This window comes from Lissotriton vulgaris, chromosome 3_2 (assembly GCF_964263255.1).
Source record: "Lissotriton vulgaris chromosome 3_2, aLisVul1.2, whole genome shotgun sequence".
NCBI lineage: Eukaryota > Metazoa > Chordata > Amphibia > Caudata > Salamandridae > Lissotriton > Lissotriton vulgaris.
In genome coordinates this window covers 185,517,694-185,524,754 of record NC_141690.1, presented here as the reverse complement: position 1 = coordinate 185,524,754, position 7,061 = coordinate 185,517,694, and the positions used below count along the sequence as shown (strand labels likewise).

The 7,061-nt window shown below is 53.6% G+C and overlaps 1 non-coding gene and 1 pseudogene across 1 annotated transcript; both read left to right on the top strand.

Moving 5' to 3' along the window:
• Positions 1 to 3,893: 3,893 nt before the first annotated feature.
• Positions 3,894 to 5,661, top strand: LOC147725496 (18S ribosomal RNA; annotated as a pseudogene).
• Positions 5,662 to 6,624: 963 nt separating this feature from the next.
• Positions 6,625 to 6,778, top strand: LOC147725495 (5.8S ribosomal RNA). The gene has a single exon (XR_015309857.1). It is a non-coding gene; the product is annotated as a 5.8S ribosomal RNA (ribosomal RNA).
• Positions 6,779 to 7,061: the final 283 nt, after the last annotated feature.

Here is a 7,061-nt window from a genome sequence, read left to right as displayed (position 1 = left end):
CCCCCCTGCTATTCGCACTTGCGGTGGAACCGCTTGCGGCTATGGCTAGGAGAGGGAAATTCTATAGCGGACTTGTTTTTAGGGGGGAACCCCATTACATTTCCCTGTATGCGGATGACCTCCTTTTTCTAGATAATGCAGAAGTGGCTGTGGAAGGTGCTGAGAAACTACTAGAGCGCTTTGGCGAAATATCGGGACTGTGGGTAAACTGGGCAAAAACCTGCCTTTTCCCGGTCCGGAAGGGGGAAGACAGCCCCACACTCCGCCCGCGCCTTCGATGGGAACCCCGCTGCATGAGATACCTGGGAGTGCACATATACCATGATCCAGCGGACGTCCTCGATGGTAACGTAGGACGATGTATCCGTGCCCTGAAGGGTTGTATGTCCTTCTGGGCCACCCTACCATTATCAACGGCGGGCCGTGTTGCGCTTCTGAAAATGATTGCCCTGCCGAGACTGTTGTATTTTTTCCGGACCCTCCCTGTATGGATACCCGGCATGACCTTTAAACGCTTACAATCAATGCTGGTGTCCTTCTTATGGGGAACTGGCAGGCGCAGGATAGCACTGAAGACGCTAACCCGCCCTAAAGATGAGGGGGGTCTAGCTGTCCCGGATTTTGAGCTCTATTATTTGGCAGCTCAGCTGCAATTCTTCACACAGGAGGTGGCGAGAGTGTATCGTGGGCCGGAACAGGGAAGAGAGAACGGCACTCCCCGCCACGTCCTGGCGTATATCACCCTGCTTTTATATCAATCAACATAAGAGTGTCAGATAAAAAGAACAGAACATCAGAACAGAGAACACAGAGTCAGATGTGCAAGTAGTCAGTGCAAAGATTGGTACCGACTGATAGTTCTCACATTAGTAAAGAAATAGAGTGCACGTGCTAGGTGTGGAAAAAGGACCCTCAAGCCCCAACTGAAAGTTGGTAGCCAGTTGTCTTCATTGGGTCCCTGGTAGTTTGAAAAGGAAACTGAAATTGTGATGGAAAAAGTGCTTCAAAAAGAGTGTGGGCTACTCATCAAACAATTAATTTTATTGAGAAGGTAGCTCTAACTCTATTAAAAACGGTGAGAAAAAAGAAGGACTAATGATTGGTTGGGTTAGTTTGAACCAATAAGTCCTCACAATGGTGACAAGTAAACAAAGAAGGAGTAGAGAAGAAAAAAAGGTAAACTAATACAACCTGGTTTTGTAAAAGTCCCTATGAAGGATGAATATCCAAAAAGGTCTCGCCTCATTAAGGGAGACCGAAAATTTGAAAAAGTCCTTTGACAAACATCATGAGCTGGCGGCAGGGGGAAAAACCTTCACGCTCGGTGAATTTGCTCCCAAGCGACTTTCCGCCTGTGAACCTGCTATGGCCACGTCCGCTACTCCTTAGGTTAGGACACCTTAGCGAGTGCCCACCAAGGAGTATGAATGATTGTTCTGGTCCTGACGAATGCTGAGCTGACTTTAGGCTCCAAAGCAGAAACATGTTGACCATCTTTATTTACTTGTCACCATTGTGAGGACTTATTGGTTCAAACTAACCCAACCAATCATTAGTCCTTCTTTTTTCTCACCGTTTTTAATAGAGTTAGAGCTACCTTCTCAATAAAATTAATTGTTTGATGAGTAGCCCACACTCTTTTTAAAGCACTTTTTCCATCACAATTTCAGTTTCCTTTTCAAACTACCAGGGACCCAATGAAGACAACTGGCTACCAACTTTCAGTTGGGGCCTGAGGGTCCTTTTTCCACACCTGGCACGTGCACTCTATTTCTTTACTAATGTGAGAACTATCAGTCGGTACCAATCTTTGCACTGACTACTTGCACATCTGACTCTGTGTTCTCTGTTCTGATGTTCTGTTCTTTTTATCTGACACTCTTATGTTGATTGATATAAATTTAGCTGTAAGGGGTAAAATAGTGGTCCTATAAAACCCTTTCTCTCCTGTTGTTCTAAGTATATCACCCTGCAACAAAAATTGCTGCTACAGGGACTGTCCCAAGAAGAACGGACCCTCCGTCTGTGCTGGAACCGCTCGCAGAAGCGAGTTGGACCCGGTCACCCATATGCGCCCGAAATCCCATTGGGCATGGTGACGGCACTACCGCACGGCGGGGACTGGTCGGGTCTACAGCTCTGGGAAGAAGCGGGGCTGCAGATGCTGGGCGACTTGTACGAGGACGGGGTGTTATCTCCTTACCAGGCCCTACAAGAGCGGTACGACCTTCCAAGAGGAGACTTTTTGCTGCATGCGGCGGTGGTGAGGGCCATACAGTTGCACTGGGGAGGGGGCTGACGGAGCCTGCAACCACACTGGCATGCCAGTACACAATGATGGCAGCGGGAACAATTAAGGCCGTGACATGCTTCTACCGCAGACTGCTATTGGAAACACTACAACCTCTTACACTACTTAAAAATAAATGGGAGGCGGACCGGCACTTAGACATACCAGACACGACATGGGCACAACTGGTGCGGCGAGCCAGTAAGAGCTCCAGGAACGCACGCTTCCAATTAATACACCTCTATATCCTGCATAGGGCCTACCTCACCCCGAGTAAACTTACAGCGTACTTTCAAGTGGTGGACGCGGCTTGCCCTAGATGCAACCACATAGGAGCTGACCTGGTACATATATTGCGGGGATGTCCAAGTTTACAAGAGTATTGGGCGGCCATTGAAGAGACCCTGAATGAAGTCACAGACAGGGAGTTGCATTATGACAGCGCGGTCACTATTTTGCATTGGTTCCCTCACACGAAAAAGAACAAGTTGACGAGCAAATTTATAGACATGGGGTTGATCATAGCGAAGAGAGAGCTGACTAAAGGGTGGAAATCAAGGATGGGACCAACACATAGCAGATGGGTAAATGAGTTCCTGAAATGGGCGACTACGGAGAGCGTAATTCGTTACCAATTGGCCCGCCGCAGCTCGGATGATAGAGCGCAGGAAACAGCAATGGCCTGGGAAATACTGGTGCAGGCCCTGAGAGATAGCACACTGGTTGAAGAGGGGGAAGAGGAGGCAGCAGACGGTTCGGCCCCAACGATAGCAGACATGCCCACGACACTTCCACAGGACACACATGCGTAATTAAACATAATAACTCCGGACTCCCACAATGTAGACATTTCCATTTGCATTGCACCAAACACAGACGCAGGCACCGGGTGGGGGGGGGGGGGGGGGCAATAGGGGAGTTAAGAATTGGGGGGAAAACCGCAGTGGCACACGTACACCTTCACTAGAACAACAGTACAATACGATTCACCGAACAGATAAAAGCAGTGAACGGAAACCGCTAAACGTTATCAATAGAGAACAGGACGGTCCAGTGAGAGGGCTGCATAGTACTTTAACGCCGCCCTGCCTCCGGGATAAGGTCTGAATGGCTGTGTTCCCTACCTCAGAAAAAGTAATTAAGGAACAGCAACTCTGTATTCTGTGATATTACTGGTGGATCTGTATGTCAAATATAACCCTGCAATAAAAATTGTTTTACAAAAAAAAAATCAGACCACAGGAGCCGTTGTTCTTTGATATAATTTAATGCCCTGGTTCCTATGTGAGTAGGGTCCTCCTTCTTCTTCTTTGAGACAGCACATTTCTACAGCAGCTCGGAACGACTGCTCCGAGGGGTGCCGCTGCTGCCAGGCTCCGGCACCCCTGCGTCTCGCTCAGGCTGCGCCTCGGCCCACCTCTCCCTCCCAGGGTAAACAGCTGGGCCTGCCGGTGCCCATGCAACCGCACCTCTCCAAACCCCTCCACCGAGCCCAGGCGGGTGGGCTCCTTCCCCTGGCAGGCTCCCGAGAGATGGAGGAGTGCGTGAAGGTTGCCGGTCAGGGAGATGGGCATGCGGCCACCAGCCCGTCAGCAGGTGCGGCTACGTGGTTGATCCTGCCAGTATCATATGCTTGTCTCAAAGATTAAGTCATGCACGTGTAAGTACACACAGCTGGTACAATGAAACTGCGAATGGCTCATTAAATCAGTTATGGTTCCTTTGATCGCTCCATCTGTTACTTGGACAATTGTGGTAATTCTAGAGCTAATACATGCCGACGAGCGCTGACCTCCCGGGATGCGTGCATTTATCGGACCAAGACCAATCCGGGCTCGCTCGGCCGCTTTGGTGACACTAGATGACCATGTGCCGATCGCACGTCCCCATGACGGCGAGAATACATTTGGATGTCTGCCCTATCAACGTCCGATGGTACTTTCTGTGCCTACCATGGTGACCATGGGTAAAGGAGAATCAGGTATTGATTCTGGAGAGGGAGCCTGAGAAACAGCTATCACATCCAAGGAGGGCAGCAGGCGCGCAAATTACCCACTCCCGACTCTGGGAGGTAGGGACGAAAAATAACAATACAGGACTCTTTCGAGGCCCTGTAATTGGAATGAGTACACTTTAAATCCTTTAACGAGGATCCATTGGAGGGCATGTCTGGTGCCAGCAGCCATGGTAATTCCAGCTCCAATAGCGTGTATTAAAGTTGCTGCAGTTAAAAAGGTCGTAGTTGTATATTGGGATCGAGCTGGCGATCGCCTGTCCCAGCCCCTGCCTCTTGGCGCCCCCTTGATGCTCTTGACTGAGTGTCATGGGGGTCCGAAGCGTTTACTTTGAAAAAATTAGAGTGTTCAAAGCAGGCCAGTCACCTGAATACTTCAGCTAGGAATAGTGGAATAGGACTCCGGTTCTAGGAACTGGGGCCATGATTAGGAGGGACGGCCGGGGGCATTTGTATTGTGCCGCTAAAGGTGAAATTCTTGGACCGGCACAAGCATTTGCCAAGAATGTTTTCATTAATCAAGAACAAAAGTCGGAGGTTCAAAGACAATAAGATACCATTGTAGTTCCGACCATAAACGATGCCGACTAGCGATCCGGTGGTGTTATTCCCTGACCCGCCGAGTAGCTTCCAGGGAACCACAGTCTTTGGGTTCCGGAGGGAGTATGGTTGAAAAGCTGAAACTTAAAGCACTTGTCGGAAGGGCACCACCAGGAGCGGAACCTGCGGCTTAATTTGACTCAACACAGGAAACCTCACTCGGCCCAGACACGGAAAGGATTGACAGATAGATAGCTCTTTTTCGATTCTGTGGGTGGTGGTGCATGGCAGTTCTTGGTTGGTGGAGCGATTTGTCTGGCTGATTCCGATAACAAACGAGACTCCTCCATGCTAACTAGTTACGCGACCCCCAGCGGTCGGCGTCCAACTTCTTAGAGGGACAAGTGGTGTTCAGCCACACGAGATCGAGCAATAACAGGTCTGTGATGCCCTTAGATGTCCGGGGCTGCACGTGTGCTACACTGAACGGATCAACGTGTATCTACCCTTCGCTGACAGGTGCGGGTAACCCGCTGACCCCCGTTCGTGATAGGGATTGAGTATTGCAATTATTTCCCATGAACGAGTAATTCCCAGTAAGTGCGGGTCATAAGCTTGCGTTGATTAAGTCCCTGCCCTTTGTACACACTGCCCGTCGCTACTACCGATTGGATGGTTTAGTGAGATCCTCGGATCGGCCCCGCCGAGGTCGGCAGTGGCCCTGGCGGAGGGCCGAGAAGACGATCAAACTTGACTATCTAGAGGAAGTAAAAGTCATAACAAGGTTTCCGTAGGTGAACCTGAGGAAGGATAATTAATGGCGGAGCGGTCCGAGTGACCGATGGCACTAGACCGAAGCCCTTGGCTGCCTCCTGCAAGCTCGCACCCTAGGCACAGGGCCCGGCCCAGCCCTGGTGCGCCCCTGCCGGCGGAGAGGTCTGCGGCCGCAAGGGGTGCTCCGGTGAGAACCGGGACTTCGGCGGGCCTCTACTCCCTGCGGGAGGGCCCGGCCGACGCGTGAGGGACTGGGCGTGGGGGGCAGCCCCCGTCCTCTGCCCCTCTCCGAGATGGAACCCAAGTTCACCCGGCATGAACCCCACCGCGGTGGGGGTAAACCGAATGGCAGTGCATTCTCGGGCTGGTACCATCCCTCCCCCGGAAGGCCCTGACTCCGGCTGGGCCCTCCCACGCCCGAGTCCTGGCCCGACTGGGGTCCTGGCGACAGAGGAGTGGCCCTTTTTGCGCGGGAGGGCAGCCTGGAAGAGAAGGGGCAGAGGGCCTGCGAGGGGACCCCGGCTCCTCTCGGTGGCAGGTGTGTGGGATGGGGCCTGGCTCTTCCCTTCCGGCGCCTCCGACCTGGGCAAATGGTGGGGTGAGCTGATCGCGAGCCCGCCGGCACGGCTCGGGCCGCCCAGCGACGGACGGCTGACGTGCAGGTGGAGCGACCCTCCCTCGTTGCCAGGTACCCGGTTCGACCTGGTCCTGTGCGGCCGGGCCGAGGGGTCTGAAGACTCGTGCGGTCCCTCCGGCGGCTGTGGGTCTGCCCGCTCCCGTCGCACTGGGAGCCCCCTTCCTTGCCCGTGGGTGGTGGGGAGGAACTCCCAGGTCGAGCGCCTGGCAATGTTTTTTTCTCCCAATGGTGCAGTCTGACTCCCAGATGGGGAACATTGAACAGGGCGCCCAGGCCGTCTCGTCGCCCGGGCGGCGGATTGGCAGCATCGCCTTCCTCCCGCCTCTCCTGCGCCCGCAGGTGGGCGAACGTTTTTGAAAAGTTGCCTGTGACTCTTGGCGGTGGATAACTCGGCCCGCACGTCGATGAAGGACGCAGCTAGCTGCGAGAATTAGTGTGAATTGCAGGACACATTTGTCATCGACACTTCGAACGCACCTTGCGGCCCCGGGTTCCTCCCGGGGCTATGCCTGTCTGAGGGTTGCTCGATCGTCAATCGCTCCGGGGCTTCCCCGGTACGCGGCTGGGGCAGTCGCAGGGTTAGCTCCGCTTCCCCTTCATCCTCCCACAAGGTCAGACCCCCCGATCGCCCGTGGCAGGGTACCTCGCCGGGTCCTGCCACGGAGGTTGCCGGCGCACCTGGCCCCCGGGAAAGGGGTCAGGTGACCGGTTTGCCCGGGACCCATCCCAGGGTGCCTGGCTGCGTGCCGCGCGTGGCTGTCTGTTGTGTCCCACTGGCTCCTCGGGCGCCCACCTCCGCGGCCGGC